The sequence below is a fragment of the Equus caballus genome, chromosome 10 (genome assembly GCF_041296265.1).
Source record: "Equus caballus isolate H_3958 breed thoroughbred chromosome 10, TB-T2T, whole genome shotgun sequence".
NCBI classification, from domain to species: Eukaryota; Metazoa; Chordata; class Mammalia; order Perissodactyla; family Equidae; genus Equus; species Equus caballus.
The window spans coordinates 76,467,106-76,483,710 of NC_091693.1; the positions used below are offsets into that span (position 1 = coordinate 76,467,106).

Below are 16,605 nucleotides of genomic sequence, written 5' to 3' on the forward strand. Positions count from 1 at the left end.
AAACTTTAAAATTTTCTTACTGTATTAAGGCTGGTAACTCTGTTTACTCATTGAGCATTTGTTACTCATATGAGAACTGCCAGTTCTTCTTACCCCCACCATTGTGAATTACCAAGATGACCTCATTCATTCCACAATTCAATATGAATTACAGGATGAGAAAGAAGCCTAGACATGCCATTTCAGAACACATCCTTTGGTCTGATTCTAATCTCTTGGCTTTTCTGGACGTTTCATCTTGTATTTCCCATCACTGATTTTCCAATGAGATTTTAATTTTTCTTTTTAAACGTATTAACCTTTAATAGGCATCCTTAGCAAAACCGTAATTTTCTTCTTTTTTATATATTTCTAACTCTCAACATACCTGTCAGCTTGGATTCCTTTTTTTCCTCCTAGTAAAGTATACAGTTTTAATTTAATTTCTTTTTTTTTCCTAAATATTTTTCCTTTTGCATTTTCTTCTGAATCATCCCCAATGTTCAACATGAAGAACGTCATCCCGGTTGCTGAAGATGCAATTTCTGTACTACTCTTTGACACATAAAGACAGTTTTGCTCTCTATAAATTAAGGAATTAAATTGAGGATAAGTACTCTGCTTGTATCTTTGAATTTTCAGTGCCTCCCACACTATTTAAAACAAAATGAGACCCAAAGGTAAATATTTCACTCATGAATAATAAACTCCTTCGTTATTTCACATGAATGTAATAAAGAAAAATTGATGAAGCTATATATTTTACTTCCTAGACATATTCGAAATACGTTATTTCACATGAATGTAATAAAGAAAAATTGATGAAGCTATATATTTTACTTCCTAGACATATTCGAAATACGTAATTATGTGGCTTGCAAGGTGTTAAAAAGTAGAAAATCAATCACATAAGAATGAGCTGCACAACTAAATACATCTATATTTTTAAATTTTTCTACTCTTACATTTAACAAAAAATAGTATGGGTGTATGTGGCATAGTCCTGTGACATGGCATCTTTATTCTGTTGAGATGAGAAATTTTTTATTTGCTTATATTTTGTTGTTGAGCGATCAAACACTTATTAAATAGAGATGAGGTAGATTAAGGTTAAGTTTAGAATGCTCCTTTCTTTTTGAATAATTTTATACAATTTGCAATAGTGTATCTGCATTAATGCTTTTATTAGTTTCAAAATAACATGACACCTAAATTTTCATCAATGTAACTTTCTAGAGATATGGGTAATATTTAATGTTGCACATATAATCTATTTTAAGAACCTAATGATTGGGATATTTTATCTTTTCTGCTACATTTTTTATACTAAATAATAGGCAGAATAAATCGAGTCATAACAAAATCTTGAATTTTTTGGTAAATTTTGATTGCATCTTCTATTGTGCTTTCCCATTTCATTTTAATAGCTTTGGTTCATTTTAATTCTACATAATTACTAAGTATAACAATGGATTATTATAATTTTTTTTAAGACAGCAATTTAATAAACTTTAGAAGCATTTTCCTGGTCCCATGACTAACCAATTCTCTCTCTCCGGGATACCATTTGTCTGGCTCATTCTTTAGTTTTTATGACAGAATAATTTAAATTTGGAAGTTAGTTGTGGGAATGAGGGTAGAATTGGTGTTGGCCTTTTTGAGAAGCAATGATCTATGATTACAGGAACCTAGAAAAAAGCAGTGCGAGGAGCTAAGTGCATCCATTGAGAAAGCCTTAATTGTGTTCATTTAAGGTTAAGCAATCTGGTTAGTTTGCATAAAGAAAGATAAGTGCTTAGTCCTTTCCGAGAGAGTGGGTGTATTCAGGTGTGGTCTTGTCTCTGCCATCTGGAAGACAGTTTCACCTCTCTGCTTTTTAAAGCCCACTGTGTTTGGTAGATCCAAATCAACCAAAGTTCTCCTTGGGATAGCCCTTCAATGTCATTTTATTTTGAGATTTATCTACAGGGCCCCCTTCTCTCCTTTCATTGAGCTACTCCAAGGGGATTAAATGATCATAAGCAACTTTTTCCTTTTCTTCAAATCAGACCTTTAAAAGGTATATATTTACTTAGATGCTCTGAATCAATAAAGAGACTATGTTTGGACCAATAGCTGTGCAAGCTTTTTTTGCAGTAGATAGCAGTAGGAAAAAGCGAAGGCTTTTTGCTTGTAAAAACATTTACCGTCTCCTAGCAATCTGTAGTGATGCTATGTGAGTCTGACAACAGATAAATGTTTTCCAGTGTCATAAAACTTTAGAGTAATACAGGAAAGTTACTTAAGTGTTTGCCTCAGGAGTTGATGTCCTGTCTAGAGTTTCAGAAAGGCTTGACTATAAACTAAGTTCACAGAATCATCAGTTATTAACAGCAATATAGACTTAAAATCATGGTCGTTTTGTCCAACCTCTATATTTTTCAGATGGGAAAATTGAAGTGTTGAGAGATTAATTGACCTTCCGAAGTCACATGATTATTTTAGGTGTTGAGCAAGGACTAAAATACTCACCATTCTCATTTAAAATTCATTGCTTTTTCCACTGTGGTTAGCTATCTCACCTAAAATGCTTAGGGCTGAGGCTGAACTGACTGGTGGGCTGGAGAAGAAAGCAAGAACAATAGAGTATGTGAAAAATTACTTGTATTTTTCAGGCATATATGAGGGGATACAACAATGTATAGTCAGTACAAATGTGCACTATTCTAATAAAATTACCTGGTTCTCAACTGGAATTGGGGCATGCTCAAGGTGCAGATGCCACAGCTAGTGGGTATAGGCTACTACGTAGTTTGTAAACATAAAGAGTGGGTTAGACCAGGGTCGAAAACTTATGGATGCAGGATCCAAGAATCAGAAAGGGGCCAAGTGGAGACTGCGTTGAACTAGACAGCAAGTGATCATCTGTAAAATGGGCACTGCATACTCAGCTCCGGCTGATGTAAGGCAGGAATGTAAGCTCAATGTTGCTAGATCTTTCTGTTTTTCAAAAAAAAAAAAAAAAAAAATTGACACCTGGATTTTAAAAAATAGTATATTTACTGAATAAAACCAGCCGACACTTAGAATTGCAGGTATAGCAAATAAAAATACAAGATTCCCAGTTAAATTTGAATTTGTTTATCTGTTTATATATATTTATCTGTCAAACCTAACTATAAGTCATCCACTTCTTTGCAAATTCTAGTTTGAGGAAACAAAAAGTATGTTGACCCTGTGGCGTGTACCCACTACTGAGGCTTGTCAATGACCTTTACTTAGGGTTTCGCATATTATTTTGAAGGCTTTGGTTCAGAAACAGTTGTTCTCCTTTTACACAATAGTAAATTATTTGAATGTTGTATGTATACATTTTTTGCTGGGAAAGATTTGCCCTGAGCTAACATCTGTTGCAGATCTCCTTTTTTTTTTTTCCTCCCCAGAACCCTAGGACATTATTGTATATTTCTAGTTGTAGGTCCTTCTAGTTCTTCTGTGTGAGCTACCACCACAGTATGGCTACTGACAGATGAGCGGCATGGTTCCATGCCCAGGAGCTGAACCCGGGCGCTCAAAGCTGAGTGCACCAAACTTTAACCACTAAGCCATCAAGGCTGGCTCTGAATATTGTATTTTTAGGGTAGCAAATTTCACAATACATATATGAGAACAAAATATCTGAGTTTCTTTTAATTGCCTAAAGAATATAGCAAAAGTGAATAAAGAGCCAATTTTATTGTTAGCTTCTGGGAAAGATTAATGTTTTTAATATAAGGATACTTACATGTAGGTTTTCTGGGAAGAAAAAATGCCTGTGTATTATTACAGGCAAACATGATAATAATAGAGGCAGAAGGCTAAGTCTCCTTGAAGCTTTGCCCCTGTCTGTTCATAAAATCAGATAGACTGAGAACAAGCTGCAACGAATCCACGAAAGTTATAATTAACATTAACTTGAGAAAGAGTCGTGGCTCCACTTAATGTTAAATTCCATTTGATCTTAATTGAAAGGAGGCACAGAGTTACAGGAAACAGACCCTTGCATTGAAAAGGTCGCGCGGTAACTTGCTTAGAATCTTCCAAGAGACAGAAGGCGATCTTGAGAGCGTAGACATTTGGAAGCCGATAGGTTAAGCCTTTAACACTCCACACCAGCAAAACTCTCCTGCGATGCCCTGAAGGCCTTGGCGCTAGGATTTATTTCTCTCCTATTCTAAAACAGGCCCAGAACTTAATTTTGCTTTTGAAGTGGGTGATTCTCCACAACACTTTATCAATTTGTTTTCCATTACCTTCTTCCTAATGCTTAGCTGTCTCTCACAGGGTACCATCTTTGACCTTTTATGACTAGCTAAGTTTTTTCAGAGAAAGTACTGAAATAGAAAGGGACTGAATAAAGCAATTTTAAAAAGTCGACTCATCAAATGTTTATTTAAGTTTCTCACATCCGAGGGATCATTCTAGGTCTGGGTTCCTGCTCTCAAGGAATTTGAAGGGAAGACAGAGGCACAATGGAAACCAGAGGAAAACAGACCTTGTGGATGGGGACACAGGAAGCACCTCTTCATTCTTTCGGAGGAGAGGGGTAATATTTACGGAAGTTGATTTTTAACTGGGGTTTTGAATGCTGAATAGGAATTCGTTAGACTAATAAGGGAAGGAAAGTCATTGCAGCAGAGGAAACAACTTGAGCAAAAGAATTACAATTATGTGTTTGAGGACTAGTAAGCAGTCTGGAGTCCTGTGTAGAGAATATTACGGGGAAGAGTGAGAAGGAGGCACGCAGTCTGGAGACAGCCCGTGAAGATTATATATTTTATTTGCATGCTAGTTAGTTTAGACATTCTTCTGAGCGCTGGAGAGCAAGAGATCATTAGGTGGTTGTGTTTCAGAAAAAGACGAATGCACAGAGCATGGATTGGCAGGAGAGAGAGGAAGCAGGGGGCTGTGCTTACAGAGCAAGTTAGAAATCATCAAGTAGTGGACTGGGACTGGAAAGCAGGGGTTAGAAGGTTGGGAGCAGGGAGCAGGTGACAGAGAAGTTTCAGATGAGAATGGCCTGGAAATTAAGCAAGAAAGTGGAAGGGACGCCTCTAAGCCAAGTGCAGACTAGTGCTGGTCTGTAGGCCAAATCTGCGTCAGCCACAGGTTTACAAATTTGGAGATTGTTTTTAGAGGGAGGAGAATGGTTCAACAAATGTTTTATTTTTCTTCTGCTTCTAGATACTTTTTATTTTGAAAAAATTGTACAAGAACACAAGTGTTCAAGGACACCCGTATGCACACTATATTCATCAACTGTAAATTTTGCTACATTTATTTTTTACTTTCTCTCCCTTCTCTCTTTTTTTTTTTTTGCTGAGTCAATTGAAAGCAAGTTTCAAAGATGAGGTCACTTCACTCCTAAATACTCCAGCATTTATGTCTTACAAAAAAGGATATTCTTCTAGAAAAGTCTCCAAATCATCAAACTCAAGAAGTTTAGTATGGTACAATAATATTAGCTTCTCTACTATCCATATTCGAATTTCCCAATTGCCCCAACAATGTTGTGTGTGTTTTAAATCCAAGATCCATTTAATAATCACACATTGCACTTAGTGGTCAGGTCCCTTTAGTCTCCTTTGATGTAAAACCTTTTGTGACATTTCATGGCTTTCATGATGAGTTCCGGTCAGTCATTTTGTAGAATGTCCCTTAATTTTGATTTGTCTGATTGTTTCCTCATGATTAGATTCAAGTGAAACCATTTGGAGACTGCAGTATACTTCCCGCTGAGTTGTAGCCGGGGCACAGAAGTCAGTTTGTCCTATTATTTTATTGGTGATGCTAGTATATATATGTAATATGCTATATATAATAATTGATCACTTGCTCCAGGTGGTCTATACTAGACTTCTCTATTGTAAAGATGTCTTTTTCCTTTTGTAATTAATAAGTAATAATTAATAATTATTAATAATTAATTAGTAAATAATAAGATTTTCAGTCTACCACAGTCCCCACCTTTCCCAGTTGCTTACACTGCTGCACTTCACTCACTTATGGATTCTATTTCTCCTCTGTAACCATCTGAGTTTTCTATCTCTGTCCTCTGGTATCTTATTCAGGGATCTGCATGGCTGGTGATGATGAGGGATACGGAGCTGAGGAGAAGGATCTTAAGGGAAAATATTGACAACATTGGTTTTAGATGTTTCATAAGAGTTGACAATCATTGTCATGAAGTCGGAAGAGCCATCTGAACTGCAGGTGAGATGTGGAATTCTAAGGTGTTAGTTGAATGCACGGATGCAATCATTTCTCCAGTATATTATCTAATCTATTATAATAACATTACAATACAATGTGATCATTTGCTTACATTCTGTCTCCCTTACTAGTTTATCATTTATCTTTTATCCCATGCACCTGGCACATATTAAACACTCAATAAACTTTATTGAATGAATGAATAAATTAATGATTCATATGAATGAAGTACTTATTTGTCAAGAGGCGTTTGAAGAGGAAAATATTCCTGAGCCTGATAACATGAACCTTAAAGGCTAGAGAAGTGAAGGGGAGATTCACATGACCTGAGATTCGGAAGTGTGGTGCAGAATGAGCTGCCTCTGCTCCAGGTGGTAGAAGAGAGATCATCAGGGGAGAAACGTTTCAGTGAAGGCAGGAAGGTGGTCAGAGGGATCCGTTACTAAAACATCAGTAGAATGGACATTAGCAGTGAGGTTAGTGGGCAAAAAATGGTACCAAGATGTCGGGATAATTTGATGACTCAATAACAGGGAAAAGCAGAATGATGGGGTCTAGCAGCTTCACTTCGGGGCTAATACAGGCTGAAAATTTCGGTTGTGTTAGGGACCTGATAAGGTTAAAGCTGGTATGGTTTGTTCCAGGTTCCAGAGACAACATTAGTGGAAAGTTATTCTGTAAGAATTTCACTCAAGATCTGGAGATGGAATTAACTTGCTCCACGGATTCTAACATTCCAGGGGAGACAACAGCAGCCTGCAGTAATTTGAAAGCCTGCTGTCAGTTGTAATTTGAGACTACACTCAGGTCATTAGAACTGAGCCCTCCACAGAGAGTGGAGAGGGCAGACCCCAGAGAACAGAGGAACTGGTTGGAGGAGAGAATTTGGTCAGGTTAGACCAGAGTGGTTCTCAAATTTTCCTGTGCATCAAAACCACTGAGGGAGCTTGTCAAATAGATAGATTTCTGAGCATGACCCCAGAAAATTCTGATTCACCAGGCCTGAGGAGGAGCCCAAGAATGGTCCTATTTAACAAGCAAGCCATGTAATGACAAGGGCCACACTTAGGAGGCACTGATTTAAATTTTAGAAGATATTCTCCTCTTCAAGGAGCATTGCTGCTTCAGAAGAGCCTTCTGGCTTACCCGGTAGGAGTGGCAAAGCTAATATCTGATTAATAGCCAGTTTCTCTCATGGTTTGTCATTGAGAGCAACAGCTTAGTGCAAATGAAGTACAACTTTGCACACTTGATTACATAGCTACATAGCTATCAAAATACGGTATTACTCCCCAAGCAGCCTTAAATTGTACCTTCTGGGGAAAATAATGCTATGAGATTAGCAACCAACTAGAAACATTCCATTGTTATCAAAAGGAAAAGATTCCTCTCAGGGTGTGTGTGTGTATGCATTCTTCACTTGTCCTTTTTTCACTATTTTGCTGTTCTTGAACAGCTAATTCTTTTGCCTAGTTTTAAAGACTAGAATGTGGAATTTACATAAAGTTATTTAGCCAAGTACTACCTGGGTCTGCTTTTGGATTTTGCAAACTTTTATAGGACCTGAGAGCAATAGATTATTTCAGTTCATTTCAGCTGTCACTGAGTACCTGCTTCAAAAGGCACAAGGCTGTGAGTTATGCTGGGGCTATGGAGATAAATAAGTTGCAGAACTCGCCCTTAGGAAATTCAGGTTCTAGAAAGAGGGATTAAGAGGTAAATAATGATGGACAATGTAATGCCTAAAAGTGCAATAAGAAAAATGTGTTCAAGGGGTCCAGGCAGCCCAGTAATTAACCACACATTGCCTTGGGAAGTGGCAGGACGTAGAGAGGGTAAGAGCATCCTCTGGAGTCAGATAGCAGTGGACTCAAACCCTAATTATCACCTCTTACTGGCTGTATAGTTGACCTCTTCATGCCTCAGTTCCTTCATCTATAAAGCGGGAATGATCCTCAGGCAGCTGTTATAATGTTTAAATAAAATAGTGTTCCTATGATACTTAGCATATCAGTGCTTGGCGTTTGTTCATTCGGAACACGATGCCTTTATCAGAGACGCCCTCCTGTTCACATTCTAAAGCAGGGCAGGGTGCACTGTGGGTTGATGCTTTTAAGAGGTTGTTTTACTTTTGGAGCATTATATAACTTATGGTGTCAGCACAGAAAAACAATTTTTTTTGTCTTTTAAATGGCCACTCATATATTGTACTTTTTGAGGGTTTTTTTTTTAACTCAAGTATTTTAATGAGAAAATTTATAATTTATATGAGAGTTTAGCTTTTTGGATATAAAAAGCGTTTTCTACCTACCAGAAATAGAGTCTCTTGAGCTTTTGCCTGTTCTGGTATAGGAACATTAACCAGCAGTGTTTATTTAAAATACCTGGCAGAAGTTTCCTTGAACTTCTCATTTTGAATAGACACAGGAGACATAACACAAATGGTTTGTTTTGATACCTTGGCTGTGGACATCTTTAAAATACACGCTCTGGGCTGAAAAAGCCCCTAGCTCCTTTTTACAACTGCCACATGAGTGTTCAGTTGTAGGACTATTACTCTCTATAAGGTTCTAAATCACTATCATTTTTGCAAATTTTCACCTAAAGACTGGGCTGTGTAGTTGAAAGTCATGTTGAGTTCCACGTATCATCATTATAAATATAATATTTGTTTGTAAATTGCTGAGCATAACAGAGGTCAGGCAAAAAATTGCAATATGGACAATCGGAGAGTCATGAAAACTCCAAGTAAAGGTTTGTTTTTGCAAACAGTGTAACCTCAAATCATAGATATGAGGGACTTGGTGAGCTCAAAGTGACCAAGTCACTCCTTACTTGGACATTTTGTGCTTCACAAAATGTAAACTCTTTTAGAACTTTAGAAACAAGGCAGCATTTTCAAAGGATGAATTTACCTCCTTCAGTGCCTCATCGTAGCCGGGATTAAGAACGAGGCAGGACAGGACTCCATAGACAGTAGAGGATTGATGAGTGACATGTGTATGAGAGAGAGTTTGGAAAGAATAAAGGCAACATAAACACCATAGAAAAAAGCTCAGCCCTAGAAGTTGTTTTCATTATGTTTTATGGGTGTCGTTAATCAGTTTAGAAATATTTCTGAGTAAACAGTCTAATTTCATCGATGTATTGAGGATCTTTTATGTGCCTAGCAACGGGTGAGGTAATATGAGAATTTAATAACAATAATAAGGACGAACAGGCCTGTGGATCCATAAAGCGGCCTGAAATCTTTTCAAAACACGGGGAGTGAAAACAAATAAAAAATACAGTAAAACAAATAAGGACTCCTTTCCACTGTGACCTATAATAGCCCCCCAAAAGATGCCATCATCAAGGATCTCTAGGTTGAGTTAATAACATTAAACTACACCCGAACACACACTGACCCATTTCTTCAAAATGGGTTTTAAGTCCCTTATCAAAATATTAAGATATCATTTCTTTTATTACAATAAACTAATGTTTCTTCCTCAAATGGAGGCTAAACAAGAGAAAAGAATTTTAAAGCTGTGGCAGAGAAGGAATTGAAGTTAGTATTTGTGTACTTTTTTTTTTTTAAAGATTTTCTTTTTTTCCTTTTTCTCCCCAAAGCCGCCCGGTACATAGTTGTATATTCTTAGTTGTGGGTCCTTCCAGTTGTGCATATGGGACGCTACCTCAGCATGGCCTGACGAGCAGCCCTGTGTCCGAGCCCAGGACTCCAACCGACGAAACATTGGGCCAGTGCAGCAGAGCACACGAACTTAACCACTCAGCCACGGGGCTGGCCCCTAAGTGTACTTTTTAAATGATATTTCATTTTTCAATTTGTTCATTGAACAAATGTCTCATGAATACTTACTGTATGCTCAGCACTCTGAAAGGTACTGGGGGATGAGATGTTGACCAAAATAGACAAGGACACTGCTCTCATGGAGCTTACATTCTAGTCAGGGAGAAAAAGAAGAAACAAGTAGACTTTTCTTTTTTTTTTTTTTTTGCTGAGGAAGATTCATCCTGAGCTAACATCTGTGCCAGTGTTCCTCTATTTTGTATATGGGTCACCACCACAAAGTGGCCACCTATGAGCAGTGCAGGTCCACGCCCCGGAACTGAACCCAGGCTGCTGAAGTGGAGCACGCCAAACTTAACCACTAGGTCACAGTGCTGGCCCCTAGGTAGACATATCAATGAGCAAGAATATTTCAGATACTTAACATGCTAAGCATCTGAAGTAACACTGAGAATCTTCTTCCTTGGTTTTTTGCTCTTTTTCCCTGGACTGCTTTCAATTTTAATTTGTTGGCTAGATACAACTGTTCCTAAAACTGTAGGTAGGAGAAGAAAGAGATAATGTAAAAAATTAAAATGTCGTTAATCTGACTTTAAGGGCAAAAGGAAATGGATACTTGGCTGAAGATTAAGTAAGAAAACAGTGGCAAAATCTTCAACAGTTACAGATTTAGCCAGCAGTTATGCCTGGACCAGGACTGTAAACAATTTGTACTTTTAAGTTCTCCAAATTCTGTCACATCCATTAATCATATTTTACAATTAAAGCTTTGCCAAATTCATGCTCTTGAAAGTTTTTCTAAGCCTTTCCCCCTTTTCCACTCCCATCTCATAATTATTTAAATTTTATTTTTGTCCTTCTTAAAGTTTCTATTTTATATTTCTTTTCCCCTATTCATCTAATCTGGACCATTGTTCAAGTGAGTAAAATCATGTTTCACCATCTCCTTTAGCTGATTTCTTGACCAAGGAAGGATTCTTGTCAAATGTTTTTCAGGCACAATTTTCTTTACATTTCTAGAGATACATGTTAGGCTAGAAGTCTAGCAAATTGTTAATATACTGTAAAGGATCAGAAATTTGGTAGATTGTACTTTGTAGGTTGTTTCCAGTCAAGTGATTTATTTTAATGTCATAACTAACGAACTTATTTGGGAGACATAGAACAAGCTTGTTTTGAAAATAAGTTCAGTAAGCTTCAGGAACACAAGAGTAAACATAGAATACCTTGTTTTGTCAAATGCTAACTTTAAGGCCCATCATCTTGGTCTCTTTTCCTTTTATAGTCTTTATTTTTTGTTATCATGTTTGTTATCTGTCTGGTCCCACAAGAATGTAAACTTCTTGAGGGCAGGAATTTTTCTTTCTTATTCAATGCTTTCTTTCCAGAGTCTAGAGCCAGGTCTGCCCTAGTAAGACCTCAACAAATACTTGCTTATACTTGGACTAACTTTGCTAGTCAGTTTATTAACAAGGCACACTGACAATTTCTTTTTTTTTTTCCTGCTTTTTCTCCCCAAATCCCCCCAGTACATAGTTGTATATTTTAGTTGTGGGTCTTTCTAGCTGTCTCATGTGGGATGCTGCCTCAGCATGGCCTGATGAGTGGTGCTATGTGCATGCCCACGATCCGAACCAGCGAAACTGAAACCGTGGGCCGCTGAAGTGGAGGGTGTGAACTTAACCACTTGGCCACAGGGCTGGTCTCGACAATTTCTTTTGGAACTAAAATAAAAGTAAGAATGGCAACATTAAACCCACCGTAACTTTCATCATTATGTTTAAATTTACAGGAGCATTGATTCTACCAGAGAAATTAACCACCGTGAACATGTCATGGATTAGTGAATAAAACCACTCCAATTCTTGTCCTCATTTCTCCTCTTTGGCCTCATTCTTGGAGCTGTGCTTTGCTCAGATTCCCCAGCTCCACACCCTCTGACACTGTCCTTCAGGAGGGCTGCAGCTTCACTGCCAGTCAGAAGAGTCAAAATTGCCCTTGGCTGCTCAACAGTGCAGAACAATCCCCTTAGAACCTTGAAATTCCCCTTGTTCATCGACCTCATGGAATAATGACCTTGCTTCAGGTCTGAAAATTTCATGGGGATCCCCTAGACTGATTATAATTTGTGGCTAAAGAACACTCAGAAACAAAGGTGAGTACAGTTCTTGATGGTTTTGAGGGAAATGAGACAGCTGTAGGCAATATTTCTAGCAAATAAAGAAAACATACTCTGGAAATGGAAATGAAGAATTAATATTTAGTGTAGGAAAAAAATTATGGAGAGTAAATTTTTAAAACATTTTCAAGGGCTGGCCCGTGGCTGAGTGATTGAGCTTCCATGCTCCACTTTGGTGGCCCAGGGTTTCGTCAATTTGGATCCCGGGCACGGACAAGGCACCACTCATCCGGCTATGCTGAGGCGGTGTCCCATATAGCATAATGAGAAGCACCTACAACTAAAATTTACAACTATGTACTGGGGGCTTTGAGGAGAAGAAGGAAAAATTAAAAAAAAAATTTAAGAAAATATTTTCAATATCAAAATTTATGATTACTGAAATTAATCTCTAAGAATTCTAAGAATTTATCAACAATTTTTATCAAGTAAGATAAAAGTCATAACAAGACAGAGAAGTTGAGCATTTCTTGAGACTTCTTCAGCTACTTAAAGGAAAATCTTAATGTCAAGTTCTCTTGAGGTAGTTGGGTGCATAACTAAACTAAACACTATATATCTTGATGAAGTCTTTTGTAAGAAGTCTCATTTGTTTAGAGAATATAAAGCAATTCTAAAATGTGGACACTCTAAAAACAGTCGTACTATGAATAAACAGAAGAAGAAATAAAAATGCCTCTTATGCCTGAGAAAAGATGCTCAAACACAGCCACAACAAGATAAATGCATATAATTATGCTGAGATGTATTTTTTTACCTATCATATTTATAGAGATCAACAAATTGGAGGACATAATTGGCCAGGCTGGTCAATGTATAAATTGCCAAGCTCCATCAAAATTTCAAATACACATATTCCTTGTCCTAACAGTACAACGTCTAGGAGTTCATCCTACACATGTACATCTGTGAAATGATAACATCTACAGGGTTATCAATTGTACCATTACTTATGATTCAACGTGGTAGCAAAAGATTGGAAATAATCTAAATGTTTAAAATAGAGAATTGCTTAAATACATTGTACCTTCCTGCAAAGGAAAGCTATGCAGTCATAAAAAATAATGAGGAGGAGCTGCATGAGCTCGTATAAAAAAAAGTTTGTCAGTTGTATTCAGAGAAAAAAGCAACGGTTGGAATAGTTTAAAAAGAGGTGCCACTACTTTTTCAAAGAGAAAGAAGAAAATAGATGAGTAGATTTGCGTTAAAGACTCAGGAAAAGACAAGCAAGAAGGGGACAGTACTGGTTGTTGATGGGAGAAGGGAGTGGATAGAGAGTTGGGTGGATGGGGTACAAGTGAACGAGGAAGACCTTACTTTTCTCTTCACTGCCTATTGGATTTTGAATCGTGGGAATGTATTAGCTTTAAAAAAAAAATACATAGATCATTAAAAATAAAGTGAATTTTACTAGCCATAAGGTAAATCATTGGTATATACTTAAAGTTTAGCACATAACCTGTTATTTAAAGCACACAGCTTAAATCTTAATTTTATAGTAGGTGATAGAACCACTAACATATTAATTTTGACTTTGACATTTCCTCAAACTCTCAAAAAGTGCCTCTCAGCCTGTGTTCCTGACTTTACCGCTGTTCACCTGATTCTCCTTTAGAGAGAGAAGGATAATGCAAACAATGAAATTTGTATAACCATAAACATAGAAAACATTCTTTCATGTTCCAAATCATTTTCAGAATTTGGCCTGCGCCAAGATTATACCCAGCTCAAGTGGAAATTTTCTGATTTACAATCAGCAGCCTCCCTTTGCCATGAGCTGACAATGGCTCTCGAGTGTATGCTGCTCTACCCAGGAAACTGTCAACTAAGGACATCCAAGTCTCGGCTGTGTCTGGGTGGGTGCAGTAGGAGGCAGGTATTTTGCCTGCTCCTCATCACGACCCTACACTCAGAAGATCAACTGTCTATGCCTGCACAATGCTATTAGCCCATACAGTTGGCCCTCCGTAGCTGCGGGTTCTGCATCTGTGGATTCAACCAGCTAACCGTGGATGCAAAGGCCTACGATGGTCGCATCTGTACTGAGCATGTGCAGACTTTTCTTCATGCCCTTATTCCCTAAACAGCACAGCATGACAACTGTTCACATAGCATTTACATTGTATTAGGTATTATAAGTAATGTAGAGGTGATTTAAAGTATAAGGGAGGATGTGAGTTGGTTATACGCAAATCCTAGGCCAGTTTATTTAAGGGACTTGAGTGTCGGGGATGTTGGTATCTGTGGAGTTCCTGGAACCAATCCCGGTCAGATGCTGAGGGACGGCAGTACTAGGTTGTGTTCATACTTTAGAGAGAAGCAAAGGACTTACTATCATGGGAGTGAGTCTGGTAGTGTGGGATCAAATAGGCAGTAGAGAAAACAGATGGATGGTACATAGTTTTTCCAAAACCTAGAAGATCAGGGTGAATGAAAAATACGTTCTTCCTCTTATGCTGCGTTTCTTCTGCGTCAGCTGGCTATTTAGTTCCGCTGTCCCGTGAACGAGCTGAGGAGTCATAGTTTATCTAACAGACAAAATCTGACGACAGGCTCTCACTCAAACTCGATGCTGGATTTGTTGACTTTTGAGACAAAACTGCGGAGCTTTTATTTAAATGAAATTGTCGCCGTATTTTCATTTAACTGATAAAGTTATGGTTGGGGTGGAAATGCTGTCTGTGTGGTTAAAACTTCAGGCTGCTTGGAAGTTTGTCTTTTAAACTTTGATGACGATCTTGTTGGAAGAAATAAGATAGGCTCTGAGAGAACTAAGAGTGAAGATTACAAATACCAAGTAGGGTGGGGAGAGAGCTAAGGATAGGGACAGTTCAAAAATAACAAAATTTGCTTTTCACAAGCAATGTCCTTTGAGAAAAAAAGTGATACTTGGTAACCTGAATGACTCGACATTGCGTCAGCTTTCTACCTTGTGTGGATCCACTTATATAATATATCTCTGACTTTTGCTTAGAAGTGTGTAAGTGATATTTCATTTTCCTTACATTGAGTTAAAAATGTCCTTCTTTTATTTACATTCTTTATTTACATTTTATGAAGGCTGTGGGGACAAACCACTTTATCTTTCTGTCTTTTCTCTGGTGAAAATTCTGGCCCCAGAAATTGAGAACATTTGATTGATAAGTGCAGAGCTGGCTTATTCCCTTGCAAACGATTCACACATTGTGGTAGGATGAAGGAGGAAGTGGAGTTAGTGCCGCTTGAGACAATATGCAAATAGAATGGTTTAGGTCATGTCTTAGCAGATAGCCTCGTGGAGTTCAGATGACCAATTTCCAGTGTTTGCTTTGCTCATCTTTCTTAGTATTTCTAAAGAATACGAGGCATTTACTGATTGTTTCTGAAAGTGAAATTGGGATTTCCAACCGGAAACTACAAAAGTTCACAGAGATAATTAGGAAGTTGTAGTCGGTTCCTGGAAACTTCGTCAGGGAATCCTGTTTGGAAGTAAATCCTGTACTAGAATTAAGACATTGCTGTGTTTTGTATATAGAGAGATATAGCGTCATTGAGCTGAAAGGCACTTTTGAAATCTAGTTCAAAACATTCTATAAACGAAGAAAACAATGCTCAGAGAAGCTAGGTAATTTTATCATTATGGAAGTTCAAAGGTTTAGCTCATATCCTTTGTTTCGTACCTACACATTCAATGGCTTGCAATTTGTTTTGCTACACACAATGGTGTAATTTAGACTTACCTTTCAAGACGGAAAGAAAATTTCTGATAATCCCCATAGATGATTTTGTCCCCTCCTAATTCTGCTTCCCTATCATGCTCCCCAAGCTGACATTGCAGATGCACCTGGGCTGTGGACACAGGCTTCAAAAGCTGGTTTGGAAATGGAGCCAAATGTGTCACCATGTCAGACAGATATTTCTTCCTCCCAGCTTCATCAGGTTACATCTGGTTTCTGAATCACCAGGAGGAGTGAAAGCTAAGCATCTAAGGCAGAATAAGTTCAATAGAGAGCAATGCATTCTGAAAAGTAGCTGGATCTTCAGTGGGCACAGAAGTCAGAGGCTGTGGAACATCCATGAAGATTCCTTCACGGGAATTAAAGATCTCATGTATGACTCCCTTTGACCTCAAGAATCTGTAGCTGACTGAAGATCTCAATTATATCCTGGCCTTAAACTTTCAATAATGAGAACCACTTAAAAAGTTTCCTTTGGGGCCGGCCCCATGGCCCACTAGTTAAGTTTGGCATTCTCCACTTCAGCAGCCTGGGTTTGGTTCTTGGGTGTGGACCTACACCACTGTTGGTGGCCATGCTGTGGTGGCAACCCACATACAAAAAAACTAGAGGAAGATTGGCACAGATGTTAGCTCAGGGCAAACCTTCCTCAAGTAAAAAGAGGAAGATTGGCAACAGATTTTAGGTCAGGGTGAAGCTTCCTCAGT

The 16,605-nt window shown here is 37.9% G+C and overlaps 1 long non-coding RNA gene across 1 annotated transcript; it reads left to right on the forward strand.

The window, feature by feature from the left end:
• The first annotated feature begins 4,431 nt into the window (after positions 1-4,431).
• On the forward strand, positions 4,432-15,217 carry LOC138915829 (uncharacterized). The gene is made up of 4 exons (XR_011422158.1): positions 4,432-5,447; positions 6,069-6,210; positions 11,796-12,158; positions 13,880-15,217. It is a non-coding gene; the product is annotated as an uncharacterized lncRNA (long non-coding RNA).
• The last annotated feature ends 1,388 nt before the right edge of the window (positions 15,218-16,605 follow it).